The sequence below is a fragment of the Eretmochelys imbricata genome, chromosome 4 (genome assembly GCF_965152235.1).
Source record: "Eretmochelys imbricata isolate rEreImb1 chromosome 4, rEreImb1.hap1, whole genome shotgun sequence".
Taxonomy (NCBI): domain Eukaryota; kingdom Metazoa; phylum Chordata; order Testudines; family Cheloniidae; genus Eretmochelys; species Eretmochelys imbricata.
Window position 1 is genome coordinate 109,229,406 of NC_135575.1, and position 15,303 is coordinate 109,244,708.

General features: G+C 42.6%; 1 protein-coding gene and 1 long non-coding RNA gene across 3 annotated transcripts in view; both read right to left on the reverse strand.

Moving 5' to 3' along the window:
* Nucleotides 1–4,577: 4,577 nt before the first annotated feature.
* LOC144264229 (uncharacterized) lies at nt 4,578–10,542 on the reverse strand. Of its 2 annotated transcripts, none has more exons than XR_013345998.1 (3): nt 9,146–10,542; nt 7,911–7,968; nt 4,578–7,105 (listed from the first exon to the last, which is right to left on the reverse strand). It is a non-coding gene; the product is annotated as an uncharacterized LOC144264229 (long non-coding RNA). The 2 variants fall into 2 exon arrangements; XR_013345997.1 differs by having other exon boundaries at nt 4,578–7,172.
* Nucleotides 10,543–11,034: 492 nt separating this feature from the next.
* The window catches only part of TBC1D19 (TBC1 domain family member 19), a 111,706-nt gene continuing 107,437 nt past the window's right edge, over nt 11,035–15,303 (reverse strand). The window contains exon 23 of the mRNA XM_077815776.1: nt 11,035–11,046. The gene's annotated coding sequence lies outside the window, so the exon portion shown is untranslated. The remainder of the gene's footprint in view (nt 11,047–15,303) is intronic.

Here is a 15,303-nt window from a genome sequence, read left to right on the forward strand (position 1 = left end):
CTTGAGATGCAGTACCTAGCTCAACTGTCAGCAGAACCATAGACCAATCCACCTAATGAACTATTGCTTTAACAGTAAAACTATGCGGTGCCGTGCTAGTTAATAAACCCTCATCAGTTCTCTTATTTGGATGCTTGGATCTCACTCTCAGGACAGGCTCCTCCAGAGTTGATACTGTCAGATCCAGAGAGGGACGACTCCCAACTCTGCGCTGTGAGCTTGAGTTGGAGCCTGGCTCCACAATGAGATTCTGTCCCTGTAAATCCTTTTCTCTTGGACTGGCTCTTTGTAATGAGGCCAACACTGAGGAGGGCTGCAATTTTTTTCTCAGAACCACAACCAAAGTCTTTCTGAAAGGGACAGCTGTAGGAACAGAGTCTGTCACTGATCCAAACCTGGTCTTCTTTTTCTGATCTTCAACTTTCTTGGATCCTGTGCCTCACACAGAAGCTGAATCTCACTTCTTTCTAGGTGAACTGGTTGGAGCTGAAGCCGGTCTCTAAGAACCAGCTGCCACTGTCAGCACTTCAGGCAATTTTATTATAGGTAGACTGTTTTGTCTCTTTCTTTGTCCTTGTAGTAAATGGTTGAGCAGATCAGCCATTTAGAGGGAGAATGACCTTCCCCCTAACTTGCCAAGCACCTGGCGTGTGCATCTCATGCTGGGATTACCACCAGCATGAGACATGTTTTCAATCCAGGATTCTTAGCCTTCTGATCTGACATGTTATCCTTTAACTAACTATCTCTAAACAACTGTGTACTTAGCTAATAACTAAACAGTTTGTATAGGTTAGTTGTTAGGGATCCTTAAGGAGCATACAGCAACACTGGAACCATCCAGTTTATTGCAGATGAAGGGATTGAGGTGGTGGAGTACAGGTTTTTGTAGGCATATTCTTCTGGTAGAGATTAGAGCAGCAACCTAGACTTCTGTTCACACTTTTACTTAACATTATTCTTTAGACTCGAAATCTCAATCAGATACAAAGTTTGGAAAGGCAGTCCTGCACTCCATGTTTAATAAACAGTACTCTGACCCAGGATGGTGAGACCCGGAGTTCTATTTAAGCTATACCATAAATGGGAATATGTGGAAGATACCCAAAAGAAAAAATCAAGATTACTAACCTGTAACTGAGGTTCTTTGAGATGGACTCTGCATATTCATACTGCTCATCCACCTTTCCTCACTATCTTGGAGTCCTACTTATCAAAGGGCTTGCGGTCACAGGGGAAGAAACTGGGGTAGTGGAGCACCACGCTCCTTTTAATCCTTTGCCCTAGAACATCCAGAGTTCAGTGTGTATGGGGGAGGGAAGCAGGCAAGGGAAGCATGTGGATGCTTCAATGACTACTGCTAGTAGATTTTTACCATTCAGACTGCACCAGACCGTACGTCTCAGGAGAGGGAATATGCAAAGGACACTTGAAGGAAGAACTGTTGCCATCTTAGTTTACTATACAGGAAATAGAATCACACAGCTGAATGTTTATATCTGTGGGTGAGGAAAATCAAGAAAACAGACTATTATACCGAGACTAGAATAGTAATATTAGAGACAACAACTCTCCAAATCCTCTAACATCACCATTCAACCTACACATTCTCTTTCAGTTATACATTTATTTGTATTCAATGAACTAAGTTTAAAAATACTGAGACAGCTGTTTCATATCTTATCAAAACAGCTGTATGGTGTTTTTAAGGTTATACACTTTAGATTGTGGCTATTGTATTATATACACATTTGTTTACCTTTTTACAGACTGTGTTCTTACCGTTAGGCCTAAAGATAGTCAGCTTTTGCCACCTAAAGGGCTTCAGTTCTGCTCATTATTGATGAACTTGGACATCTCTTGTTCAGTCTTTCTGGACCTTCCTGTGTGCTAATGTCACTTCTGTTGCTGCTTCCTTTGTTAAGTCATACCTTCCATAGTGTCAATTAATGTGAGAGTGGAAGGGTAAATCATTAATTTTTGAAATTTTGCACTGTATACTGGATTTGAGTTAAAGTTTCTACTAACACTTCAAAACACAGGTAGGTCTACAATCTTGATCTCCTGACCTCACCTGATAGAAGGAGGGACCAGAAATAAGCCTTTAGGATTGGTTTAATCCCCGCAGTTTTCTCCAAAATATAAATATGGCCACTAATAAGAATCCAAGGGAGCAGTTTTGGAGGGTAAACATAAATAAAACTGCTAATTTTTAATCAGGATTTGGCCCTTTACAAACAGTTCGGGCCTCAAGCAGAGAGTGTGGGAAACTCTGAAGCTGCAACACACAGGATTCTAGAGAAATATGGAAAGGCATAAGTCTCTATGCAAATGACTTCTGGGCAGAAAAGAGTAAATTATACTAAACCTGGCATGAAGAGCTAAGAATGAATTTCATAGGCAGAATGGCAAATTGGAGGGCACTAAAAAGACAGACTCTACAGCCCAAGGTGAAATCAATTGAAAACAGAAGTTCCTAAGATCCACGAAAAATTGGAAGGCATGGATGATACTGATGATTAGTTACCATCCCTGAAGGAGAGAAAGGAGAAGATTCTTTCTTTCATGGATAACTTAGTCAAGGAAATTTCTGTAATAGCGGTCTCCAGACTCAATTTTGAGATTAAAAGTCTTCCTCACTGTCACCTTCATAAAACCACTTGCTGATAAACTACCAAGAAAGAGGATATCCTTTGCTCTGGGGTATTGTGCTTGACTCAGGGGAATCAAGTTAATGTTTTCACCAATTTGGAGGAAGCTATATCTTTTCTAGATCTCCTGGAAAACCAAGATGGTTCTAAACAACTAATATATGAGTCAAGTAGGCCTCTGTTAGTCAATATGAGAAATTCCATTGAAATTGAAATTAAATTACAAAGTTTAAAACTTTTCAAACAGCTCTAATGATGGTTAAAAAAGGGAAATTCTATGAAAATTGTCATTATTTTCCCCATTTTTTAATTTCAAGATTTTCAGTTCTGAAAAATTTTAGCTCGACCTCTTAGTCAATAAAATAGCACATAGCTATTAACAGTAGCTGACTTGAAATTATTCACCTCTTATATGCAAAAGTATATGTAAATCTCTGATTTGAATAATAGATTTTTCTGTCTCTCTAGCTTCAATTCCATTTAGAATATTTATTTAAAATAAAAACTATACCTTGGAATCTATGGCTTACCTGTAAATTGTATTTCTTATGGGTCCCAATAATCCATGCAAATGAGTCCTCCTCTCCCCATAGTTGATTGTCAGGTAGACTGACATCAAAAGAAAGAGGAGTCTGCTGCCACAAGAAGTCTCTGCTGCTGATGCAATTATGCCAGGAGAGTGGCTTTATTTGAATCAACATCCAATCATATGTGGTTAACATCAAACATCTGTGACAGAGAACAAACAACTAACAACTAGGGCATAGGGATTTCTGGAACTACTCTTATGGAAACCCATACACAGATACAGGAAGCGGGAGGGGCAATTCCTGTCTGCAGCAGGTAGCTCCAGTAATCTATACTAATAGCGTCTAACCACCAGTACCAATATGCCAAATTAGGATGGGGGGAAATAATATACCGACCTTTTTTGATTTGTTTTAATTATTGGATTACTGAATTATACCACTTAGAATACTTCTGCTGAAAGCTATGTCAGCTGAGACTCAGTCATCCACTCAAAGTCATTTTGCAAATCCTCCTATAGAGGCTACCCTGCTCATGAGGCAACCTGTCCCCTAGGCTGCTGGCCTTTTATCGATAGGGGACAAGAGATACTCCTCCCCCTTCCCCATGGCAGGGAATGTTGTGAAGGCCAAAACTGTAATGGGGCTCAAAAAAGAACCAGGTAAGTTCATGGAGGATAGGTCCATCAATGGCTATTAGCCAATATGGTCACGGATGCAATCCTATGCTTGGGTGGGCCTTCTGATTGCCAGAAACTGGGAGTGGTAGACAGGGGATGGATCACTTGATGATTGCCCGTTCTGTTCATTCTCTCTGAAGCACACATTGGCCACTAGGGGAAGACAGGATACTAGGCTAGATGGACCATTGATCTGACTCAGTATGGCCATTCTTATGTTCGTATCTCAACTCTTTCTCAGTGGATGCTTCAAGGATAACTGAATGATTCTCTTAAGAGATGCTTTGAAGCTGGTTTGCCTTTCTGTGCTGCTCCAAAAAGACACAGCAATATTTCAAAGTAAAGTTGGATGACATGTGGATTGGAAGTGGATGAGACTTGCAACTGCCATAGTTGAGACCTGTTCTGCGAGAAGTGGCCATCTGTAAAATGGGGAAGAATGATACTTGCCTGCCCACTAGAGTGGTGGAGTTAGGAGGCCTTGCTCAATAAAATAGTTGTAAAGAAAAAGAATAAATTAACGACAGTCAGTGGCAGAATTTAAAATGCAGAAAATAGAAAAGTAAGGCAGTGAAACAAATGAGGAAACAAAGGAAGAAGAAACAACCTTCAGGTAGGCAAGAGTGAGAAGGAACAAAAAGGACAAAAAAGAGAAAAGAGGCAGATGAAAGAGAGAAAAGTAAATAATTAAATGAAAATAGTGAGACAAGACACAGCTATACGTTTAGTAAAACCAATTTTTATTCACTATAGCATGTTTTATTGCAGCACTAAGAGAATACAGATTGACAGCAAATTCACGTAAAGTAATGTAAATGAAAATGCAAATCGGCTGTGCCCACTGGACTCTTGATAAATTGCCAGTGTAGCACTTGGTGCTGCAAAGATTGTGACCTACTGAAGAGAAATATAAATCATATACATTTGAACAGGTCTGACAATGAAATTGACACCTGGAGCAGAAGGTAGTATTTGCACATGCACGTGTAATGTATACAAAATATATAGTCCTTGTCAGGACCTTCATAGCACCTTGATTTCACATGCCCATAATTTTCTGAAAAAGTCCTCACTGAGCATGAAAAGTTTCAACATCAGTCTCATCCCAGAGATTATTTTTTGGGGGAAATTTTAGAAAAATTCCTTTAGCTGCTATTGAGTTACTGAAGAGAGCAAGCAAGAGAGAGAGGATGGTAGGAGAGAATTACGTTAAATATTTAAAGTATTGCTGATTTCCTGACCATTACCGCTGCAAAAAATCAAGGGCTAGGAACCTTATCTGAATCTAACTGAAGGGGAAAAAATGAGGTGGCAGTAGATTTAGGATCCCCCTCTCTTTTGACCAAAGTAAGTCCTACACCTATTAATTATGTCCAAGAGGGAACCTAGATATCCCGTCACATCAGCAATGGAGATCTGGTAATAGGAGACAGCTGTTACAATGACTTAAAAGCCCCTTCAACCAGGAGCATTATGAACCCCAGAGAAACCAGCAGCTCTCTACCTTGAGATCCAGACTAGGGATGGGGTGCTGTGAGAACTGTATAAAATTGTTAGGAAAGTATAGTCCGTAAAGCAGTCATGATAGGGTTAACTAGGTTACCCGGATGGATGGAGCCTGGCTTCATCCCTTCTTAACCTCCTGTTTTATCCAGTGGGATTTTTTCCCTGCCACTCTGTGATGCAGTTGAATAAAGCAGCAGGTTCTCACTCTGCAAGTAGGCTTATTTTTGTTGCATTGAACAGCAGTCCTTTTCAAAACTGAAAACAACATAAGAATGTAATTTATGGGAAAACTAAGGAGTTTAATAAAGAAATACTTACAAAGACTGGGCCACAATTTTCTTGCAAATAAGGACAAACAGTTCTGTGGCAATAAAATTTACTTTCTGTCAAGGAGTTAGTTACAGTCTCAGTAACCCAGAGATACAAGTTTAGAAGACATGAAGAAGGTTTTACCAGAGCACTACACGCCAAAACCAAACATTACTGTAGAACATTTTACAGTAGAATGAGGAGGCAAAGTGAAACTGTAGCTGTACATGTGGCAGAGCTAAAAAGATTTCAAATGAGCACTATTCAGTTAAATGTCCCAATGGATATGCTGTGGGATGGACTGGTTTGTGATGTTAATAATGAGAGAATTCAAAGATGATTGCTGGCAAAAGGAAACTTAACCTGGCCCAAAGCAATAGAATTAGCAACAGCAATGGAAGCAGTGGTGAAAAGCTTACAAGATTTTCACTTAGAATACAGGTGCGATCAGACTGACTCAATAAACAAAATGCAAAACCAGCTGAAAGGGATGCAGGCTCCTGAAGGTGTTTCTGCTGTGGAGCTCATTTTACATCGTCTGTAAAGACCAATGTCACAAAAAGCCTCAAGATTGGACACGTAGCCAGAAAATGCAAAGGTGACTATCAATCAAGCCAGGAAGGTAGACTCCAAAAGGCCAGAGGAAAAGGAAGAAAGCAGAGGACATTTTACCTTGAGGGGGGAAGAAGACACAAAGGAAGGGATATGGGCTAGATACTGTCAAGAAGAGAAGAAAGTGGGACCTTATGAAGTAACAGTAGAGTTAAACAATCAGTCAGTACACATGTAATACAGGGGCTTTAGCTACTGTGATCAATGAATCTATGTATCAACAGTGACTGAGTCCACTAGCAAATGCAGGAGTGATCCCGTGTGTCTACGCCACAGAACCCATCCACGTGGTAGATTCTGTGCCAAAAGAAAAAAGTTACTAGTCCCAGTGATCCAAGGACAAAGGCAAAATCTGTTAGGCAGAAACTGGTTACACAAACTAAAACAGAATTGGGAGGAAATTTTCAAAATTGGACCCTACCAAAACTCCAGGAAGCCCTGGGCACTCACCATTTTACTACAGTATAAACGTCATCTGGGTTTTTTTAATTATTTTTTTACTGCCACAATATTAACAGTAATTTGTGTTCAGGATTGTGTTGTGCATTGGGTATCAAAGAAGTTTTTTTTAATATTTATTAAATACATGTAAATAGTGAAGCAAAAGAAAAAAAACTAACTTAAAACATAAGTAAATGTTCATTGTAACTATTTCTCTTATAGCCTCTTATTTGCATAGAGCTTGTAGTTGCACTTGATTGGTAGTTTTTCAGATGGTGTTAAAGGTTCTTTTGTGGACAAAGAGCCAATTTTAGGTGGTAGATGTTAGCTCTCCAGTTTTGCTGAAAAAGTCTAAGTTTGTTTCTTCTTAAGACACACGCTGGAAGAGGAAAAACAGAGAAAGGAAAATGCAGCTTTATGTCTTCTGTTCAGTTGCTGGAAGACCCCTGGCACAACACATAAATGAGTCAATTAGCCATTTGTGGACCCCAAGATTTACTTCTCTTGGCTGTGAGCAATATTTAATTGAATTGCTCTGATCTTCCTCTTGGTGGACACACCACCGTATTAGCCACTCGAGGTCCCGTCAAGCTTTTATAAGAATCAAACAGTTAAGCAGCATATTTAGCATGAAATTTTATTTTAATTTATTTTTAGTTTACAGCAAAGTGTTGCAATGTTAGATTTGTCCTGGCTGGCTACGTGGACTCTTGTTTGGCAAAGACAGAGAGGAAAGACAAAGGTGGTGGTGGAAAATAACGCACAAGGGATTAGCTGATGGTAGGTACCTTAGAAGTTTCCAATGGAGCAACCATGGAGATAGCAATGACATCTGGGCCCCTCTCAGGTCTAATCAGAATATTTTTCAGGATCAGGAAAAAGAACCAACCATGTCATGCTAAATCCCTAATCAGTGCTGCTGCTCCAAAGCTCACTGCCATACTGCCGCTGTAAAGGAGATGCCAAAAGGAGAAATTGTCCATATACGGACACTTTATTGAATGCCACACTAGAGCCTTGTAAATAGTATGACAATGTTGTATCCCCAGCAGAAGGCCTCAATTCTCCTAATCAACAGGATTTTTAGTTCAAATAAACTCAGTTGCTATCACTTCTGTGATTATTTTGTGCCTTCATTGAACAGCAATTTTATATGAACACATTTATATGTTAAAATGACCTACCAGATGCTTTGCAGCCTCTCTCTTCAGACAATTAAACAGTGGTGGGAACACACACTTCCTGAAAACAACACATGCAGGAGAAGGGAGCACAGATGATTTAACTGCCACTGAAAACAAGCAGTTTGTGTGCTGATCTTCCCCACCCTCCGTCATGAATCTCATGGCAGGAGTGGCACTTTCATTTTCCCTTACCTAGAGTGGAGAGGAACTAGACCCTTAGGTCTGGCCCTCCCTTTCTATCCTGCCAGCTTTAATGGGGGGAGGGGGGGGGAGAGGATACAGGGGACGGACACGACACCAGATAGCCACATCTTAAGATTTTTTATAGTTAGCAATAAATAAAAAAAGTCTGACATAAAAGGCCTCTGTAATAGGGTGCTTGGAGGGCCAGTCTGCATAGTGGTTGTAGTACTTGGCTTCCTGCCCCCTGCTTCTGTGGTCGAGGTGCCTCAGTCTTTAAGGCAAGGGGGTAGGGGGAATCTGTCCCTCCCACTCCACCACATCCCAGCCCAGGGCCCCGAGTAAGCCAACCCCTGAGTAGGGAGTCTATGTTCACAACCCTGGTCTATTTCTGACTGTTGCCCCTCAGTTTGGGGTATGGCTCCTATAGTCCAAGTTCCTGTGGTGGTTTTCCTCTAGTAGTGCCCTCTGGTGACATCCGGCTGCAGTCCCAGGTTCTTCCAGGCAGGGCAGCCACAAGTTTGACGGGGACAGAACCCCACAAGGTCTCCATGCTTTTGTCACCCACATTCACCTCAGGCCAGGTGCTTTCAGATATATTTCTCCATTTCCTTTGTCCAGGAAGATGGCACTTGGTTCCAGGTGGCTGCCTCGGCTGGCAGGCTAGAGATCCTTCCCTCAGGCAGGACAGCAGCTAGTTCCTGCCTCTAGCCCCAGACTGAGCTAGACTGCCTCCATCTCTCTCCCTTGCAGGCCTGACACTGGCTGCAGATATAACAGGGCAGAGCAAGCTGGGCCCATACACTCTCTTTAATCTCTTCAATGCTTGTGGGCAGTTTCTCAGCTTCACCACAGCCTCCCTCTATTGCATGCAATTAGCCCTGATTTCAGAGCAGGCTTTTTAGTTGGGTGTGGGAAAAAATTATAATGAAAGTTACAATTGACTGAAAAGTCACTTCTGAACTCATTCATTTGGCATCTGCCAAGATTTTAACCAGAGCCTAAGGCACCCAAAAGGAAAGAGGCTTCAGTTTCACTAAATGACAGTTACCCACCTGCAACCAGCATTCTTTGTGATGGATTCTCTGCACTCACACTCAAGGGGATATGCCAGCAGTGCAGCTCTGAGGGTGGAACGTTTCATAGCAGTGTTGTTTAAAGTGCTCGTGTCCCATCTCACTTCCCTTCATTGTTCCCGCACATTCTGAGGATATCTGCTTTATATCCACGGATATTTGCATCCATGTTTGCAGATCACAGATTGGATGCAGATACAAATTTTGCATCTCTGCAAGGCTCAAGCTATAAGGTGGAGAGTCAGGCACCTCCATCAGCTTCCTCAGTCCTCTCCAACTGCATCCTCAGGTCTGAAATTGTAAATAGGATTCCAAGGGAAAGGGAGTGGCCGCTGCACATTTCCACTCATGGGATAGTTTGATAAGCAGGACTGTCATCTGGGGAAGATAGGACATGGAGTTCTAATGAAACACTTTCTACCAAAGCACCACTCTGCCAAACTGAACATCATACCAGGAGGCTAAGTCTAGTGCATAACGTTTAGCAAACGTGTAGCTAGAGCTTCACATAGCAGCTCTGCCAATTCCTACAATGGGAATATGCCGAAGGAGCTGCTGCATGTTAACTAATCTCTAATGGGAGAGGAACAGATACTAATTTGTAGGTCTCTTCAGTACATAATCTGTCCAGTTTAGACAGCAATTGTGAAGTAATTGCCTGCCCCTTTATTATTGTGTGCTGCAGCTCACGTGACAGGAAAGAGAGTGTCCTCCCACAAGCAAGTTAGATACCTTGTGTGGGAGGTCTGAAGTGGGGAATACACAGGACAAGAGGCACCCTCTAAAATCCTGGCCTCTTCCCCTTCAGTTCCATCACAGGATCTGTGAGGTGAGTGAACTAATAAAAGAAATACTTTTATAAAGAAAATAAGCTAAAATGGCTAACAATAAAGCCAGCTAACTCAGAAATTTAACAAAGGTACTGGGTCTCTGAAGAGGTTGGACCAGTCCAGCGAGGTCCTTGACTATGGGGGGCCCAAGGATTTACCTGAACCTGCTAACTTGAGTTAAAACTACCAACTGCCTTGTTTTCACTAGAATTTTAGCTCAAGTTAGTTACCATGTGTTGCCAACATGAGTTAAGAGCACATCTTTTTTCCTAGTGAAGGCAAGATCTTTGTGACATCACAATGACAGCCTGACCTCAGAGGCCCATGGCTACTGCCAAAATAACTTGCAGAAGGGAGAATGTAAAGATCTCATTTGAACACACACAACACAATTCTCCATAAGCTACAAAGCAGACTTCCATCTATTGTTGAGATAGCTTTTCATGTGAATTTAGTGTAATTTATCAGCAACATTTCTTTGTTTGAGTGTGTAGACTCAAATCAGGGAAGAGAAATACAGAAAGCTCTTTCTTTAAAAAAAGTGCACTTCATAACAGAAAAAAAAAATCTTACCATCGTGTTTTCAAATTAAAGATATTTTTCTAAAAGTAGATCAAAAATTCAGTCTGAAAGAAGTTAATAAGACAACTTTTAAGACTATGAGAAACTTGCTTCAATAATTTTGGTTTAGAAAAGATTTTCTCCAAGCTTTATGTAATTTTAGAACTTAATGTGAATCTCTCAGAAGATAAAACAAAACCAAAAATGAGAAAGACTTACCATTTAGAATAGTCTGCACAGAATTGTTTTGAGGTGTGAATAAAAAAAAAATCAGTTCCTGTCTATTAAGGGTTATTTATACCAGTGGTCTCCAAAGTGGGGTGCGTGGCAGGAGGAGCGCTGCCGCCACCGTGCCGGCAGCGCTCCTGGACCTTTTATTCTTCAGTGGCACGCCGGCGACAGCTCAGCTCTCCCCGCTCCGTCTTCGGTAGCACGCCTGCTACAGCTCTTCTTCTTTTCTTTTTTTTTTTTGCTTCCCCAGAGCTGGCCCTGCGGGTGCGCGATTCAAAAAGTTTGGAGACCCCTGATTTATACTATAACGTTTTCTGCATTGTACGTATCTTATTGTGCAAAGAATAGTTTTATTTAGGAAAGACTATTATTTACTTTGTCAATAATAAAAAGACAGGACTGAGATTATTATGAACATGTTTAGAACTGTCCCAATGTACAAAAATACTGGTTGGGAACACAACAAATAGAATAACCAATAGAATTATCTCTGTGTCTCAAATTTTGTTTGCTTCTGATAAATGTAGAAACTAGGAAAATATAAAGAGATGTTTATATAAACTGCTTATTAGTAGGCAACAACCCACATTATTTGGAAGGAAAAATCATCTCTGAAGAGACAGATAGATCACTAACCTCAAATATGCTCTTCCTCCTTAAAAAGCAGCTTATCATTTCAGAGGGGGAAGGGTCTGAACAAATCTGACTGCCATTTGAGGAGTACGCTACAGAGAACAGCTTGGACTTAAATCATCTAAATATTTAAACCTCTACTCACTTTATGGAACTCTATTGTACATATCATACAAGAAAGATTCTAATTTAATTATGTACCTAAATGCCTCCACTCGTCTTCTTTCAGTTAACATAACACATTATTTCTCACTTTCTCTACATCTCTTTATTTTTATGCTCTAGAACCTTGTACAAATACTTCCTTATACAAAACTAAGGATAAAAGTTCAAAATATGACAACTTCTAAACCAACCCCACCCCATCTCATAGAAATCACCCAAGAAAATTGTAAATTCCCTCATCCAAACTTCTTATCCCTGAAGCCATCCCTTCAGCAAAAGCCTAGTAAAATAATGCCCTTATTAACAGTAGAACATAAGACTATAACAGGGTTCAAAAAAGAACTGGATAAATTCATGGAGGATACATCCATAAATGGCTAATAGCCACAATGGACAGGGATGGAGTCCCTAGCCTCTGTCTGCCAGAAGCTGGGAAAGGGCGACAGGATGGATCACTTGATTACCTGCTCTGTTCATTCCCGCTGGGGCACCTGGCATTGGCCACTGTCGGAAGACAGGCTACTGGACTAGATGGACCTTTGGTCTGACCCAATATGGCTGTTCTTATGTTATGTTCAATAGATTAATGACTATTATATTGTTAGGGTAGTATTGTAGTTACCTGTATTAAAGTTCAGTTCAACCCAGCGGAGTGACTCTAAAAAATTGGCATTGTGAGATTCTATCTTTATTGTGACTCAGTGTTTCTAAATCAAATGTGTTCAGTGTACACAAGCAAATATTTTTGTTCACCTGGCAGGTCAGCAGATAGGCAAACATCTAGCTTGGAATATTGACATCCACATTCTAGTCCAGATCATACTTGCAGATCGCTCATCCTGTCTCATGCTTATTTTCTGATAGGAATCGGCTAGGTACTCAGCATACCCTTTCTGAATATCAGAACTACTTTGGTCCTTACATGCAGAACTTGTGAGACCCAACTGCAAGAAAATGATCCAGATCATCAGCCTCTATTGTCTTGGGGAAAACCCCAGCAACCTTTTGTTCTTCAGTGGACTTTGATCCTCTGTTAACCTTTATTAACCTGATTTGCAACACAGTATAAGCCTAATATACTTCATCCTTTGCCTCCTATGTTTTCACATTCCTGCCTGTATAGTTTATTTCTTGCTTAAAATCGGCTCTCCCATACTAATTACTTGTCCTAATAGGGTGTCGAAATTGCCATCTAATACCGTGATAGATTGATATGAACCCTTGCATCTTCTTCCAGGATTTATTAGGCAGAGTCTTTTAACTTTGTTTTACCTTCTGTTTCCTTCATAACATATTACAGATGGCATCCCTTTGAGAAGGAGGTGGTTTTCCTAAAAAGTCCTGTGGGGAGAGGGTTTATACTTTCTTTAAGCTATGGTTTGCAAAGACAGGATTTAGGAAATCAAAATGGATCGAACAAAACTACATAATAGTGCTGAATATACAAAGAAAGGGGAAGAAATCATGGCTTCCATCTGCATGTGTTTAACCGTTTCAGCACCCTGGCCTTTCTCACAGTTCAATTTTTCTTTTACTCAGTACTGTTCTCTTAGGAGATTGAAAAGGTTATTTCTTTTCCTTGCAATTTTTGACCTTTACCATTACGAAGATACTGATTTTCTTCACAGCTTATCAGGGCCATCCTTAGGCATATGCAGCTGCACAGGGCACCATGAAATTTGGGGCACCAAACTGCCCCAAATTTCATGGTGCCCTAAGCAGCTGCGTGCTGCATACGTGGCAGCCTGAGCCCCAGTGACCAGCCCTATCCCTCGGTCGCACGCCCCATGGGCTGCGCCCACTGCAAGGGGCAGGGCTATCCCCAGCGGGGTGTGGGGCCCCGGATAATTCCCTCCACCCTGCCTCTTACCCTTTCCCCCTGCTCTGCCCCCGGCCCACCCCCATTCCACCTCTTCCCCCAGTGACCCCGCACTCACCAGCAGCGGCAGAAGCGGAGCAGCCCGGCCCCAGCCAGCTCTACTCCACCAGCTCCCAGCCGTGGCGCTCCACTTCCCGCCACTGGTGAGTGCGGGGAGGTTGGGGAAAGGACGCCCCCCGCACTCACCAGCGGCAGGAAGTGGAATGACGTGGCCCCAGCTGTGGGGCTCGGGTGGGGGTTGGGGAAGTTTCCCCCCCAGCCACCCCACACTCACTGGTGGCGGGAAGTGGAGCACCGCGCCTGGGAACTGGCAGAATAGAGCTGGCTAAGGCCGGGCTGCTCCACTTCCCGCTGGGGGGGGGGGGGGGGGGGGGGGGGGGGGGTGTGTGTGTGTGTGTGTGTGTGTGTGTGTGTGTGTGTGTGTGTGTGTGTGTGTGTGTGTGTGTGTGTGTGTGTGTGTGTGTGTGTGGTGGGGGGAAATCCCTTCCCCCAAGCGACAAGGCTGGGGCAAGGGAAGTGGAGCGGGCTGCTCCCAGCCCCCCACTAATCCCCTGGGCCATTCTGGGTCTGTGGGGCCCCCAAAAGTGCCACCCCACAGCTCCTGCCTCCCAGACCCAGGGGGAGGGGGGAAAGAGGCTTGGGGCCCCACACAGCCCCCCCATGGGGGGCTGCATAGGACACCCAAATGGCTAGGGACCTGCAGCTTATGGAGGAAAAGCTTTATCTGGTAAAAAGCTTGATGTTCAAAACACATACAAATGCAGACCAAAACAGCATCATGTCTTTCATGTTGGAGAGCAAGATTTTCAGTTTAAAGCTTTTAAAATATGACCTGACTAAACACATGGCTGTTTTACATGTTCATTGAGGTACAAGGCACAATAACAGGAAAAAGCAGCACTGTAAGGCCAGTAATGGGTACTGTTCTTCATTTAGACAATCTAGCAGCCAGTAGTCCCTGTCCATGTTGCTAAATAGGAAAAGGTGTTCCACAGGGTTAGGGCACTTTTCAAATTGTTACTACTACTTGAGAATCAGTTTCCATATAGTAATTGATTAAAGGTTTAGAAAACATGACCTATGAGGGAAGACTGAAAAAATTGGGTTTGTTTAGTCTGGAGAAGACAAGAGAGAGGGGACATGATAGCAGTTTTCAAGTACACAAAAGGTTTTTACAAGAAGGAGAGAGAAAAATTGTTCTTCTTAATCTTGGAGGAAAGGACAAGAAGCAAAGGACTTAAATTGCAGCAAAGGCAGTTTAGGTTGGACATTAGGAAAAACTTTCTGTCAGGGTGGTTAAGCACTGGAATAAATTAGCTAGGGAGACTGTGGAATCTCCATCATTGGAGATTTAAGAGCAGGTTAGATGAACACCTGTCAGGGATGGTCTAGATCAGTGTTTCTCTCAAATGCGGCCATCAGGGGCTTTTCTTGCGGCTACAGCCTTCTGGGCAGTGATTGGAGGGGTGGGGGAAACCAGTGGCCCCTCCCCTGGGACCACCAGGATGGGTTTGGCCCTGCTCCCCTCTGGAGACACAATGACAGAGGAGCAGACAGCTGATGTGAGTTCCCCACCTTCCTGGGGAAAATGGGCCTCGAGCTTCTGGCTTCTGCCCTGGGGTGGTGTGCAGCAGGCTCCGGGCACGTTCTAACTGCGCGAGTGTGGGCTCCGGTCACAGGCTCTGGCACCCCAGCTGCAGGACCGGGCAGACTCCATCCCCTGACCCCTTCACCCCATCACCTACACTACCTCCCTACCTAAGGTTTAATTTATCCCCCAACTTGCCAGGGCTGAGTAAGTCTGCTGTGAAAAGTGATATTTATATGTTTGTTAATAT